Source organism: Vidua chalybeata, chromosome 5 (genome assembly GCF_026979565.1).
Source record: "Vidua chalybeata isolate OUT-0048 chromosome 5, bVidCha1 merged haplotype, whole genome shotgun sequence".
NCBI lineage: Eukaryota > Metazoa > Chordata > Aves > Passeriformes > Viduidae > Vidua > Vidua chalybeata.
Genome location: NC_071534.1, coordinates 30604428 through 30619089, shown reverse-complemented (window position 1 = coordinate 30619089; position 14662 = coordinate 30604428). Strand labels below are relative to the sequence as shown.

Below are 14662 nucleotides of genomic sequence, written 5' to 3'. Positions count from 1 at the left end.
AATCTTTTCCACATAGCAGTCTCCATTTTAGGATCAATGTAGACTCATGCATCAATTTCTCCCTAGTGAACCCACTGAGGACTTGGTGGAAATTTTTCAGTTGTTTTGTGGGGAATCATGGCTTTTCAGTTTTTAGTGATAGACTTTGTTTTAGTTGTTTAATTAGAATATTTTGTTCCCATCAAAAATGTTGCCTTTTAATTATTATATTTAATTTTCTCAAAGATGACAGAGCCATCTGCATGATTTAGTTAGTTTCTGGTGGATTGTTCCTCTATTCTTCTTAAACGTAGCTTATCTTTCAGTGCACATAAAGGCTTATCTCTTCTACCTGTCTTCTTCAGGCATCTGAGCACATTTTCAGTGAGAGACTAAATTAGATCCAATAGATTTCCTAAGGATGAGGAAATCCTGTCCAGAGCAGACAGAGAGTGAAAAAAGTGGTCCAAAAAGTGACAACAGACAGGAGGCACAGATATTAAATTTTCCTGGCATGATTTGGCTTCACCATGCTTGGAATTTTCTGAAACCACATATGAGCAATATGGCTTTTCAGTTTTTAAGTCTTTGAACTGCAAAATCATCTTTGTGCTACAGTGGGCATGTTGCAAAGGACTCTCATTCAGCCACACAGAAGAGAAGAACTGCAGTACTCTTGCTTTTCTGCATTCACAGAATTGCATTTTTGGTGAGGGCTTTGGTTTGGTCATGAGAATGTGAGAGTGCATTGGTTTATGTGCTACCTCCTACAGCTTGTGATTTTATTTATAGCAGGTGCTGCACCATCAACAAATAGCAATAATCCACCAACATGCCCCCAGCTGTCCAAGACACATAAAAAGGCTACTTTTTTCACTAAAGTTTCATGGTACTCTCATATTTTTGGATGGTTTAACAGGTCCTTCTATCTATGATAAAAGGAGGAGATGAACTGGGGTTTTCCTCTTGCCTTGTTTTATAAACAGCCCCCACTGCTGCAAGGGACATTTTACTTCATAGAATCACAGAGTCATAGAATGCCCTGAGTTGGAAGGGATCCACAAGGATCACCGAGAGGAATTGTTCTTCATGCTGATGTTAAACCCAAGCTAAATTATGAAGGAATGAAAGACAACTTGCCTGTCTTGATTTTTCATTTCATTTTGCTCCCCTTTTCAGGTACAACAGTATCAGAAATAAAACAGCGCAGAATTTCACATCCATCCTCTGATATTATGTGGAAAATGCTCTGTTATTTTATGTACAGCAGGTTTGTGTCTCTGTAGCTTATTATGCTCCTTTGCATTTAAATGGACCTTAATTGGGTGACTGTCATGAAGTGGACGTGCTCAACTCCCATATGGCCTTGCAGAAATATTTTATTTTTTATTTGATCAGCTTCCTATGATTAGTTCTTCAAAATTCAGTACATGGAGGTGAAGGGTGAGGTAAGAAGAGAATATTTTGATGTGGAAAGGCTATAGCAGAGCTGTTGCCACTGGAGACATCTTAACTTTCTGCCAGAATCATTGCAACAAGAATGAGAACAATTAAATATTTATGCCTGAGCCTGGTCGTGGTCAGTTGTTACTTTTTTCATTACACCAACAGCATGTCCACAGCTGAGCTGCAGCTCTCAACTCTTGACCTCAGCCTGTCTTCAATCCAAGATGATATTTCCTGTCTGGTTTAAATTAATGTCTTCAGAAAATGCATTCCCTGTGAGCTGGTGTTATCTTTTCAAAGTGTGGATTTACTGTGGTTTACTGCTTGTGAGAAAAAAAAAAAAAAAAGAGGAGCTAGATACAAGTTGAATTGTCTGTGATCAACAATTTTTTTTTTTTTTAATGTGTATTTTTGGAACAAATGTACTCCAGCTCCAAGCTGGAGAAGAGCATTTAGTTTGATGAGTTAAGTTTAATAAGTGTAATTACTTAATCTCTTACACTAAGTTATTGATTTTATTTAATTAAAATCCTGCATTCTGTATTTAAAATTTTTGATAGAATTTACAGTCAGCTGCAGCAGCACAGTGAAGAAATCAGGGATGTAGGGGCAGAGTTTAGATCCAGCTTGCTGGCAAGTGGGAGAAGTCTGATGTTTATGTCAAAAATCTGCTCACAAGGAGCCACAAACTTGTAAAACAGGGCTACAGTTGTTTGTTCAGTCAGTGTTCACCGTTTGTGTGATTTCTGCTGTGTGCACAATTGATTCTAGGAGGAACTGTACTAGCTTGTTTTGCCCCCTGAATCACTACCCTGTCTGGATGAGTTTGAAATACCAAAAGCCACAGAATTATTCTATGAAAATGGGTCAACAGCATCCTGCAGCTCATTCCTACAGGACTGTCCCTGAAGCTGGCATGGACCTGCCAGCCCCTTAAACCACACACCACACAAAGTGAAGTGAGGGAGGAGGAGGAGATCTTTGGATGTGGAGGCTGTGAAAAATCTCCTTTAGACCTTATTAGGCCACACAGCACAAGACAGAACAACCTATCCAAGCCCAAGGAGTCCCTTTCAGTAGCCAAAGGTTTATTGTAAAGATTTATTTTAAAATCTCAGTTCCTCATGTCAGGCTGACTGTCCTGTAGTTCCCTGCCTTCTTGAAGGCATTTGCTGCCACCTTTGTTTTGTATCCTGCTTTTTTGAGACAGACCGTTGTTGAGTTCAGTGGAGCTGATCCTTGAAAACCAGTCCCATCCCGAGCCTCTCTTCTCTACAGGATTCTCTGCCACTGGATTTTTCCTGTGAACACAGACTCCTGAGCAGAATAAAATCTGTTCTCTCAAAGTCCAGGCTTGATTCTGATTTTGGTTTTGTATTTTTCTTCCCTTCTTTTCAGGAATTCCAGCATCTCATGATTACTGCCAGCCTTTATGTCCCTGACCTGTTCTTTGTGTTCTTAAAAATAAATGGAGTATAAGAAGAAAAAGAAGGGAAAGGAAATGCGTAGAAAATATTTATATATTTGAAAATTAAACATATATGTTCCTGGTAGCCTAGCAAGTAAAAATAATCACACAAATTTTAATAGAATTATATTTTCAGATTTTAATAATTCTCAGAAGTAACAAAATTAATGATTTGTGAAGTTTCCTGTTCTGAAGGTACTATAGCTTCTGTTTTTGTCTGAAGTGAAGTCCTGACCTAGCCTTAAGCAAATGTGAGCAACTTTTTTCTACATAAATCAAAGAGTTGAGGTGGAAAGGCTGATACTGCTGGATAGGTCAGTGAAACTGTTGTAGTGGAAAAGGGCTGGCAGTACAAGCACATGATTTAATAATGGATTCCACAGATTGAACCATTCCAATATATTCTCTTGCTCCATGAACATGACATTAGAAATAGCTCAGAGTTTGGTGCAACTATGGCAGGAACAGGTTGCCATGGTTGTCACTAGAGGTCTGAAATGGTAGAGCTTTGTTCTGGAGTGGAAGAATTCAAGCTTCCTGTGTGGGTCACCACAATAATTATTTCTCATCTCGCAGTTGCTCTGTTTCAGTCAGATGGTAATGGTTGCTTTGCCACCCTGTAGAGTCACATATGGAGAATAGGACACAGGCACCACCTGTTCTATTGTTACATTTCAGCTTCCTCCTGTGGAGTTAAGGTAACCCCCCCTCAATTTTCTTGTCCCAATTCTCAAACTCTTGTGTTTTGCTGTGTTGTTAATATAAATAAACAAACAGATATAATTAAGGATGTTGATACAGATCAAACATACCTGCATTGCTTTCATCGACGATGCTTGCAGTGAAAGAGAAATGCGATCTGTAAATTATCCCACTAGAATTACCTGTTTGCTATATGAGGAAATTTAATTCCTCACCTTTTCCATCTTGGTCAAGCCTAAATTGCTTATTTACATTATGTGAAGAATGCTAGATTACTTCACTCCCCCAGTCAAAGCAAGCTTCCCTGTCTAACCATTATTTATGGAGCATCCATCAGAGCAGCAGTTTAATCACAAAAGATCGACCTCTTTGTGAGCTATTGTCATTGCTTAAACCATTTTGTATTCCAAAAAGCTGATGTATGACATCATTCCTTATGTATATTACTTTTCCGCTAATAATATGCTCTGTCATTAGAAATTATTCCAAAGTGCTGAAAGGAAAGCTGATCTGCCCCTCAGGGAAATCCAGATCCACGTTCAGGCTTTGTGGCAGACGGGACTTCTAAATTCCAAGTAAAGCAAAATTAAAAAAAGCAACACTTAAATGCATGTGACAGGGATAAAAAGGAACACTTCTCTCTGCACGTGAAACAGAGCACTGCCAAGAAACAGAGGAGAAGACAAAGAACAGAGAAGAACAGGAACATCAAGAACAAAGGTAACGTCTCTTAATAATGGAAAAGATCCATGCATTAGTAAATAAGCAGTCTAGCAGATTTCATGTCTGAATTAGAGATTTGCATTTGTATGCTAAAAATTTTTACTTTCTGTCCTGCTGTTTGAGGTTGGGAAGGAGGGGCAGTTCAAGGTAGGTTAAAGTTGGAGACTTGCAGCTCCAACAGAGTGATCTAAGAACTTCTGTTGGTGCTGTATCAAAACATTCATGGTATTTAGATTTCCCTTCAGATGGAAAGCTGAGTTGTGACTGATCAATAAGCCCCTATAATGGGGTAAGTCTCAAGGGAGGGACTCTCAAAGGAAAGTGCAATGTATCAATGAAGCATGCAGTGACTGATTTTTTTTTTATTATTTACATTTATATCAGTTGGGTGGATCAGCTGATTATATCAGCTGGCTGTGTAAATTTTTGTTCATGAGTTAATCAAAAGAGTGTGAATGTCTTTCTAAGTTAACCAGACCAGCATGGGACAGTATATATATATATATATATATATATATATATATATATATATATATATATATATCCTGATACTTATTTCTTCCTTGTGCTAGCCACCGTTGCAATGGTGAGCATATCATAAATTCCGCCAGTGAGAATCACATTTACATTATGCTTCATGTCTTTATTGAAATTGCTACATTCTGTTAGTTTGCTCTTGTATTGTGCTTCCAACACATAGCTGTGGTTGATTCTGATAAATCAGAATCTCATGAAACATCACATCTTCAAATAAGTGAATTTGCTATTAAAGGTTAAATTATCAATGTGTGGAATATCGAAAAGAACTCTCTCAGACATTCTTGGACTCTGACATGAGTGCAGGCTTGAGGTAAACTGACACTGCAGTTTGACATGAATTGTGTTTTTACAGCTCGTTCCATTAAGAAAACTTCACCTTTCTCACATTTATGTTCTTTTTGTTAGGTTCTCCTGTTTCATCTACTACCTGCTGGATTATTGCAGTGATCCTAGGGATCCTCTTCTTGGCATTGCTGGGAATAACAGTGTGTTTTATTACCAAGGGTAAATAAATCTCCTTTGTCAGGGAGCACAGCAGAGCTCTTGAAATCTGCTCAATGGTCCAAGAAGAGCATGGACCTCTTCTCTTTAAAAGAAGACTTGCTCTCACGCCTATTTCCATCTGGAAAATGGATGCCCTTCACAGATTCTTTCAAAGGCTCTGATTCTTTGCCAGTCTCAGAAGAACTCCAGGGATGGCATTACTGTAAGTGGGGAGAATCCTTTTCTGAAAGAACGCCTTTGTGAAATGTACTTGTAAGGAACTAGGCATGACTATGAATGGGAAGAGACAGGTATGATTCTTTTTCATGCTGCCCATGTCCATGCTACCCTGAGAAGTGGGTGACCTACAGAGGCAGGTGTTACTCCTTCTCTAAGGAGAAGCAGCACTGGAATTCCATCCAGGAATCCTGCTGGGCACAGGGAGCTTATCTCCTGGTGATCAGCAATGCCAGTGAAATGGTGGGTGCCTTTGCAGGGGCAAGGGCAGGATGGAGTGGGAGCAAATCCCAGGCACTGTTATGGCAGTTCCTTCCCTCTGGGAGGAAGGGAGAGTGTAAAAGGCTCCTGGGACCCACCCACCACCTCCCTGCATTGGCAAAAACAAGGCTTTCCCTTAGACACTTTGCAAGAGGGACTTGCTTCTTTCTGCCTGCCTCAGCTAAGTTTTTTTTTGTCATGAGTTCAGCCCTCAGAACCCACAGCTGGGGAAGCTGCCTGGCACTCTGAAATGCTGAGTCTCACAAAACAGGTCCCTCTAGGAAGGAAGGGAGTAGGTGTTCACATTCAGAAATGACCCCAAAATTTCCTCTCTCACACAGTGCTTCTTTCTTTACCCTTCAAAACCTATAACTTGACTGGGTTTCTCTGATCTCTCTGCCTTTCCATCCCTCCTAGGATTTCTTCCAGATACTACACACCAAATCCCACGGAGTGGTTTGCAGAGGGACACGCATGGGGACTGGGCCTGGGAAGATGGCTCAAAACTGAGTGACGAAAAGTGAGTATGGAGTTTCCTTTGTACTTTTAGATAGAAGGCCTGAGACTCTTCCCCTCTCTGACATGAAAAGTCTCCTGGTGTTCGACAGAAGTCAGCCAGCAATGAACACAGCAGCTAAGGGATGTTCAGAGGCTAAGGGCCATGCAGCTAAGGGCTTCCTCCTGCCCAGCTGCCAGAGCCCAGTGGGGTGCAGGTAGACCTGGGAGCCTCTATCCCAGGCTAGTGGACACAGCTGCTATATTCCTGTCTGTAGGTCCCACCAGAGACAGCGTACATGCAAGCAAAGGACTGTGACACAGTGATTGTTCCTGCAATCATCAGCTACTCCCAGAGGCTCAGACCCATCCCTTGCTTCACCTCCTCCCTTCTCTTTCCTCTTCATCCCCTAAAAGTTCATCAACAAGTTTTGCACAGGCATGCAGGTCCACCTTGAAGGTACTCAAGTTCTCCTGCTCCACTTTCATCCCACCTTTCTTACCTGTTCCAAAGCCCAGGGTGCTCCTGTCCAATGCTGTGCCTGGAGGTTTTTGATGGCCCATCAATCAATTTGTAGCTGAAGACTTGGACTTTGCAGCTTTGTCTGTTATTTCTTGAATATTTGTGTCTGTGGATTTCTATTTCATAATTTTGTCCTCATTATGCTCTTTTGCACTGAACAAGGCCTTGATTGGATAACCTTAATGAAGCAGAGGCTTCCACCTTTCACACACCCATACAGATGATTTTAACTGGATACTTTAACTGGGACACTTTATACTTTCTGTCCCAAATGCCTTTAGTAGAACAGCAAAAAGTCCCTTGTGGGACAGAACATTTTGTTCTTTAGTGGTGGGAAATGGAGAGCCCAGTGTGAGACTGGCAAACTACAAGTCTCACATGGAGCTCCAGGCATCACAAGTCCCACTGCCAGACCTTCTGTGTCCCAGGATAGATCCTCCCTGACATCAGCTCATGAAGTCTAACTGCAGCAGGTCTCTTCCCTCCAAAGCTGCGAGATGTTCTTCCCCCTGCCAAAGTGGGGATCCCTCTGTAGTGTTGCCCTGCTTGTGTGCTCTGTCTCTCACAGGGTCGAGTCCACCAGCCCTGGACAGAACCATGCTGTTCTGCTGAATGGTGCCATCCATGCTTCCAGCTGTCAAGTCCCTGCCCCATGGATTTGTAAGAAGTCTTGTCAGTGACCTCTGTGGACCTTGTCTGGGGAAGTGTTCTTTGGAGAGCTCTACTAAGGCCTGATTCCTGTGAAGTTTCTCTGAGAGGAGCTGTGCTCCTTGCTCCTGTGCCACCTGCCACACTGCAAGGAATGATTGCAGCTGCCACAGGAGGTCTGAGTGCTGCTCCTGGCTCCGTTCACAATCACTCTGGTGATGTTCACATTCACAGCCCTCCCCTAGTGACAGACAGTCTTCAAAATTATAGAGAAGGGGGAGGAGAGATTCCTCTGAGTCGCTCAGTCATTTTCTGAGGTACTTGAGCACTATCACTGCTGTTTTGAAGTCCTAGGGAGAGGTGAGCTTGTAATCTCTGAGCTCATGCAAGCTCTGAGTTTATTTCCCTCTTTTGTGACACTGGTGACATGCACCAAAGCTGAAAGCTATCCTGGAGTTTGAATCTGGCCTATTTTTGCAAGTGATCAAATGATGTCCACAGGACCTTTCTAACCTAAATTCTTTATGTTTGTACCTGGAGAAAACTGGAGCAGGGCTTCCAGTGTTACACTGCTATGTAAATAGCTGTGAAGGAGTGAACCTGCTACCCTGCTGAGCTGAAAATAAACGTGAATTGCTTCTAACAGTTTCTTCACTAGTCACTTTTTCTGTTTTCCTGCCCAGTATTATTGCTTAGTGCATTTGTTGGTTTATAAAAAGGCAAAAGGAAGCTGATGGCAGGAATGGAGTCAAGAGAGCAGGGGGTGAAAGACTTTGCAATAATACTGAAGCAGAAGAAGTACAGCCACAGCCACTGAACAGTTTCCTACCCCAAGGGATTAAGGACTGACAAATTTACTTTTTTCTGTAGCCAAATGAGTGCAGCTCTTCATGTTCCAGTCCTTTGTCCTAAGACCCACCTTGGCCATGGTTCAAATGCCCTGCACCACCCCTGAGCGGTCTGTTTGCCCCCTGCTCAGAGTTTCCTCCAGAACACATCTCTCCCTAAAGAACAGGTCTAAAGAAGTCCTGCCAGACCCCTCATCCAGCACTTCTTCCCATGGGATTCAGCAGACAGATAAATATAGCTCCAATTTTTGTGACAAGTAGGCCACAATCACAAAATGTCCTGTGCTGTGCCACAACACCTTGACTACATGACAGGATGACTGTGATGACTTTTTAGGGACATTCTGGTAGTATTTTATGACAGTATCTCTTAAAATACTGATGATTATGTTGTTAGGTTCATTGCCCTAAGCAGTCACAAAATAATTTATTAGAATTAGCTGGAAGAAGTATGTTTGTTACAGAAATAAAGCTGGTTTTTACCAAGAAAATTGAGATGCTAGTGTAACACCCAGGAGGTTTGAGATGACAAAACAGTTGTTGCCTAAAGAATATTTCTGAAAATATCATCTTTGGTATTAAAAAAAATGTAAGGTTAATTAATGTTATGCAATAGTAGCTTATTATTTTCCTGCATTCTTCATAGGTATCTTAAAGAATGTTTAATTCTCATCATACCTTAGTTATTTTTAAATTGTTACCTGTTCAGAAACAATTTGAAAAGTTACTTGTTTGTGTTCTTTAGTTTTCTGTAAGAGCTATTAACTTTAAATTACAAAACCAAACAGAACATGTAAGAAAAACAGAAGTGGTGCTCCAAACACTTCAGTAAATTCTGTTGTTTTCTGTATTTCTTCCTAGCAGAATGCAAAGCAAACCAGGCAGGATCCTTGGCTTTTAAATTTCTCTCACCTGGGGTGTTGTTTCAGCCTCTGAGGAGCAGTCTCCTGTTTAATATGTATGAATATACAAGTCATGAATATACAAGTCCTCATGAATATACAAGTCTTTTCTCTGCACATGGAATTTTTGTCCCATTCTCCCTATAGAGTCTGAGGCATGAAAGGAATAGGACTGTGTTACTTCTGCAAGTTTGTGACTTTTCCATAATCAACTATTAGATTTATAAACTATACTGACAGCACTGGAGATGTGGGAAATTATTTGGGCTATGGAATAAAACCAATGTGTATACATTTTAAGAAAAAAATAAATATTACAGCACAGCTTTCTTTTAAAGACACTGTACACTGCTGAGCTGCTCATCAGAAAAACAGAGGGAGATTATTAAATATATCTGCCTTTCTTTTTGTCTTGGTGAAAACCCTGTTAGCTTTCTGTTCTATGCTGCCTTCAGGGTGTTAAATGGCTAAACTTTTTCTTATGGTATTTTATCCAACTTGAAAGCAGTTCTGCTGTGTATAGACTGTTGGGGAAAATCTGCAGAAAAAACAAGTTTAGATAATCAGCACTTTTAAAAGAATTTGTATTTCTAGTCTATTTTGTTTAGTAATATTAATCACAGAGGAAGAAGGGAATTTTCCACTGTGATCTGACTTGTTTTGTATTGTCAGCATTTTGGGTATTAGAGGGGTGAAATATCCATTAATTCCATTGTTGTGGTTTGGGGTGGAACTTTCAGTTGATTTTCTGCTTATAACTTCTAAGAATAGGTCCTACTTTATGCAGCTAGTTTGGAAAGCAGAAGAAAATACCATGTGTGTAAAAAAATCCTGTCTTATCAACTTCCTACAGGAGCAGATGCTGCCAGATCTGGCAGTTCTCAGCACTTTGAACCTTTAAAATATGCTGTGCAACAGTAATTAAATAGCAGAAAATAATATGTTTGAAATAAACTTCCAATTAAATGTAATGTTTCTGCAGACATGCATTTTGATATTTTCAATTAATTAAAATTGCTTTTTAATTTTTTTCATTACTTCTGGACCAGAGTCTTGTCAGTTGACATCAAATAAAGCATGTGAGTGAGTCAGACTTGCTAATTAATTTTGTTCTGTTTGTTGTTTGTTTTTTCTTTCAAATTCCCATGTATTTTGATGAAATGCATTTGATTAGTATTGCATTCTGCAGGAAAAAAAAATGCTTGAAGGAAGCCTGATTTTATCAAATTACTTGTTTTGATGCCAGAGAAGGAGAGAGATTTTAAGCTGGTGCTTACAGACTAGGCAAGATGTTACTATGCAGCTCTACCCATCTCAGTGCCAGGAATGTAGCCTAGAGCAGAATCTTGTCTCAGATTTTAGATGCAGAGCATGCTCTGATAAAACCCAACCTGAAGCTTTTCTGTAATGCCAGTGAAAGCAGAAACAAGCAGCTAATATTTTTCTTCTAGTGTAAATTTTTGAAGCTCCTTTAATGCTCTTTCCTGACCTTTAAAGGCTCTTGGTATTTCTTACTCCAGAGAAGTGTATTAGTTCCTTTGTCATTGTTATCCAGCTGGAAGGGTATGGTTATTCTCCTTTACACTGTAAACACTTTCACAGAATTGATAGGATTGACAAGCTTTTGTCTAAATTTCATAGCAGTGAATCCTACTTAATGTTGTGGTCTTGGGTGCTGCACTAACATTATTGAATCTGTCCCATCTAATGACTTTTTAATCTCTGTTCCACACTTTGGAGATTCACAGCTCCTACACCCCACCAGGCAGACAAATAAATATCTTACATAAGCAGTGGTTATTTGAGTCCTTTGACTAAGGCATGAGTTCTTAATAGAAAAAGCTTATGATAGTTGTTGAAAGTGGAAAACCAGAATAACTGGGGGTTTTCTGTCTCACACTAGGTTAGACTAGTTCAACCCATCTCTTTTTCTGTAATTTTTAAGAGGCAATACAAAACTCTACAGAAAACACACAATCACCAAATTGTAGACACCCTATAAATTTTTTCTGCTATTTCCTTATGTAAGTTAGTCTTTCATTTTTACTGCTTTCAAGACTCCCACATTATGCATGACTCTTTCATTTTTCCAATCAAAATCATGTCATTTGAAAACAGAATATTATTTTCAAACTATGTTCATGAATTAATTATCTTCAGGTTTTCTGCAAGTATTGATCCAGTTCCAGCAGACAGTATTCCCCCTCTCCTGCTTCAGAGCCCTGAGGTTTTAATGCTTTTTCTACCCTGTAGGTAGCTGATCTGTGATTGTTTTCTGCAGCTTGAAGAACAGCTGCCTTTCCAGAACCAGGATGATCATTTTAGTATCAATCTCAGTAGATTGCTTTGAGATCCTTTGGAAATGGAAGTTAGGCTTGTCATATGATGCAACTTGCCAGAACTATCACTCAGACAAAATGAGAACTGAATCTGGTAAGTCCTAGGGAAAATGAGAAAAGCACAAACAGCTGTTGGAGGAAAGCTCACCCAAGGCTCTGAGCTACATCCTTGCTGCTCCAAATAATTCAGGTACAGATCAGAAAGAAACACAGAGGAACTGGTAACAACCTTACATAACTGTAACATATTAGTGACACCAGAAATGACCATTAATCTAAAGCAGCCTTGCCTGACCTGAAAATGATGAATTTGGTGACTTTCTGGCCACCTCTATTAGGCAGTAAAACAATTGTTGCTGAGGACAGGAACCTCATCACACAGAAGGCTAAACTTGAGTTGGAACTGATACATGTACAAGCTGTACCAACAGGTTGCTCTTGGACAGTTTTACCAGATGGAGTAAGAGCACTTGTCATGGCCAAAGGAGTCTTGACTTGACTTGGAGAATTTAATTTAATTTATCACCAGCTAGAGCAAATGTTTGATCACTGACTCAGCCTTTGAGAAAACAAAACAAAACAAAACAAAACAAAACAAAAAACAAACAAACAAAAAAACCCAAAAAACAAAAAACAAACAAACATACAAACAAAAAACAAACAAACAAAAAACCCCCAAAAAACAGCAACAACAACAAAAAAAACCACAAAACCCAAAAAAAACCCCGAAATTATTAAACAAATATTTAGATAAACACCTTTTTTTCCCTCTTCCTCCCAACTCAATTTCAGTCCAACACCACTCCCAAGAAGGTTGAGACCTTCTTGGTCCCAACTTACCTTCTTTTTCCCATGCATTACACTCAATCTCTTCCTGTCCCTTCAAGGATGTGGTGGGCAGTACAGGAGGCTGAGGTTGGAATGCAGTGGTTTCTCTCTGCCAATCCATGCATTTGGCTCATTTTCCTCTACTCTGATGTGGGTTTTCCACAAACCACAGTCCCTCAGTCCCTCACAGTCCCCGCTCTGGGTGTTGCTCTTTCTTAAATCTGTTTGAGCAGGGGTGTCACATTCTCTGTTGGGGATCTTCTGACTGGTTTTGACAGGCTGGGGTTTCTGAAGCATCCTGGACTGTTCACATCCATATCAAAGTTAGCTGCAAGTACCTGTGAGGCAGCTCCTGCACATGACAGCCTGGCTGCCTTGCTACAGAAACCCTGCTCAATACAGACTTGTTGCCCCTGGTACCCCTCACAGGCACAAATAGAGTTTTCAGTTGGATTATTTGTATGTGTGGGTTTGTGTTTCACAGCTAGAAATTGCCAGCCATCCACTAAATCATCTCCCTCAGCAAGCAAAGCTTAGATTTTAAGTCACTGAGTGGTGTTCTTTTCTTGTTGCTACCTCACTCTGGATTGCCAGCATGGCTTACTTTCCTTTTAGAATTGTTTCTTTATTATCTTGTTCAAGCACATGCTGCTAGACCAGGTGGCATGTTCAGATCCTCCCTGGGGAGCAGGCTCTAACCCAGAATTCTTTGCAGAGGAGATTTTTGTGATTTTGTAGTTTGGACAACCCAACACCAACTGCAGAAAGCAGAGAAAATGTCTAAGCTATGGGACCAACTGGCCTACAACACCCAAGTCAAGAGAAGTGTTAGTACACCATGCCAAATTACAGTTCCTTCTGCATGGGATGCCCTACTTGTGTGTGTTTTCTGCTTTCTGGAAAAATATGAGAATATTACAATTAAAAAGATGCTGAAATATGAACCTACCTTAGCAGCTTTGTAATTTTTCAAGAGCTCAGAAACCGGCCCAAATACCCACTTCATTCTGCCTTCTGGAACAGTCAAAATTTGCAAAGTTTATGAAACATGTTCATAGTAAAATGAGAGACCAGATACTAAATACTTTAAAGTTGCCAAAAATCCAACAAAATTCAAATGACAAGAAGAAAATGAGCCATTTTTTTTTCTCCAGGCCTGCACTGTGATTTCTATTTTGTTCCAGAGAAAGAAGGCACAGATAAATGTATCAAAGAGCTTTGCAGAGAGCTGTTGCTCATAGACAATTCAGCAGTGTTTCCTTGGCAGTACGTCAAGAGGAGGAACTACCTTATTGTTGCTGCTTCTGGCAAAGAAATCAGAGCTTTTCCAGTCCACAAATGGCAGAACATCAAAATGTTACAACACTGTGTTCCTAGAGCTAATGAGAGGGTTCTTTCATTAATGAAAGATCTATGAATGTACAGAATCGACATTTCAAATTGTGCTGTGTAAAGAGCAGAAGCTTGTTATTAGAAGTTCTAGAGATCAGGGAGACAAGGCTTTTTTTTCTGACTCTGTTTCATTGCATGGCCTTGAGGCAAGCCAGTCCACATGTCTGCACCTCCATTTCCCCAGCAGCAGGCTGGAGACAGTAAGGGCTACCCCATGGAGCCACTGAGAGGCTGAATAGATAATTTCTGAAGGAACTGAGACTGGCATATGGAACTTAGTATATAAGTGTGAAGTAATAACATGCAAACTAATGAAATATGATCAGACCTGTCACCACTCATTTTCTGTTGTATGCTCCTTGGGAAAAATGCACTGAGTGAGTGAGATCTGAAATATTCCAATATTACATCTGAACAACCACTGGAAAGTGGAGCAATACTTATTTCAGATTCTAGTCTGTATTATCACTTTTTTCCATCATTATTATATACATTTTTACATAGTGAATCACAGCTTCACTCCTGCCTTTTCTTGGCTCTCATTCTAAAAGGTTTGTTTTACCCATTGTTTTCTACTTTTTCTTTCCTAAATACTTTATTAGATTGCCAGCATATCTGCATAATGATACCATGTCCTCAATTATATGCTCATTTTGCTCTTGGGCTCAGAACATCTCTAAAGAAAAAGAAGGGTCATCCCTGTGTGAGCTGTTCCCTCCCTTGCCCTGCCATGAGTTTTCTATGTGACACCAGGCAAAAGCATTTAGATGTCCTGTACCTGAAGCCTGAATGCCTATTGGAGCAACCACCCACCTAATCTGGAACAGCTTTTTCTGCAATGCCTTTGG

At 40.2% G+C, this 14662-nt stretch overlaps 1 pseudogene; it reads left to right on the top strand.

Annotated features, from left to right (window-relative positions):
• Positions 1-3682: 3682 nt before the first annotated feature.
• Positions 3683-7585, top strand: LOC128788476 (killer cell lectin-like receptor subfamily G member 1; annotated as a pseudogene).
• Positions 7586-14662: the final 7077 nt, after the last annotated feature.